The sequence below is a fragment of the Anneissia japonica genome, unplaced genomic scaffold (assembly GCF_011630105.1).
Source record: "Anneissia japonica isolate Jap-2015-1 unplaced genomic scaffold, ASM1163010v1 scaffold7345_len93687_cov157, whole genome shotgun sequence".
NCBI classification, from domain to species: domain Eukaryota; kingdom Metazoa; phylum Echinodermata; class Crinoidea; order Comatulida; family Comatulidae; genus Anneissia; species Anneissia japonica.
In genome coordinates this window covers 71,336-71,981 of record NW_022740285.1, presented here as the reverse complement: position 1 = coordinate 71,981, position 646 = coordinate 71,336, and positions in this window count along the sequence as shown.

Genomic DNA, 646 nt, shown 5'->3' with positions numbered 1-646 from the left:
AACTTAACGAACGTAAACCAATATTTTGATAAACGTCAGCATACGTTGGCTCTATACGCTACAGTGTGACAAGGGCTTTAACAGACTGGAGTACGGCGAAAAACAAAGAAATAGTATATACAGAATCAGAAAGAAAAATAAAAGAATCTATATGGATAAGGAAAAACAAGGAAAACATGAACCGTAATGAGAAAATAATGAAATAACAAATATATAATGTTATTATTTTACATACTTGCGTCCATTGTGGCCTAAATGTTATGCTATGTTTCTCTATTTCCTGTTTTTATTTGGAATTTTGGTCAATATACTATAGTCTGTTTATTATACTGTCGGCATAATGTGGGAACGACTATTAATCTCCGTTCTCATTACAAACTGTTTATTACTATCAATGTATAGGCCTACCCAATTTTAATTACTCTCATTATAATCCGCATTGTTATTCTTTAACTCCTCCCACTACAGTGGTTATGTGTGTCCACTTTTTGCTAGTTTTTTCATGTACCTTGATAAAGACCTGAGGATAGGTCGAACTATTGGTTTTCTCCAATAAAGTGTTTCTGAAGTCTATACATGGTATTCGTTTCCTATATCCTTTTGTTATCGTACCGAAACACACGTGGAACCTCACTACTCACTATGT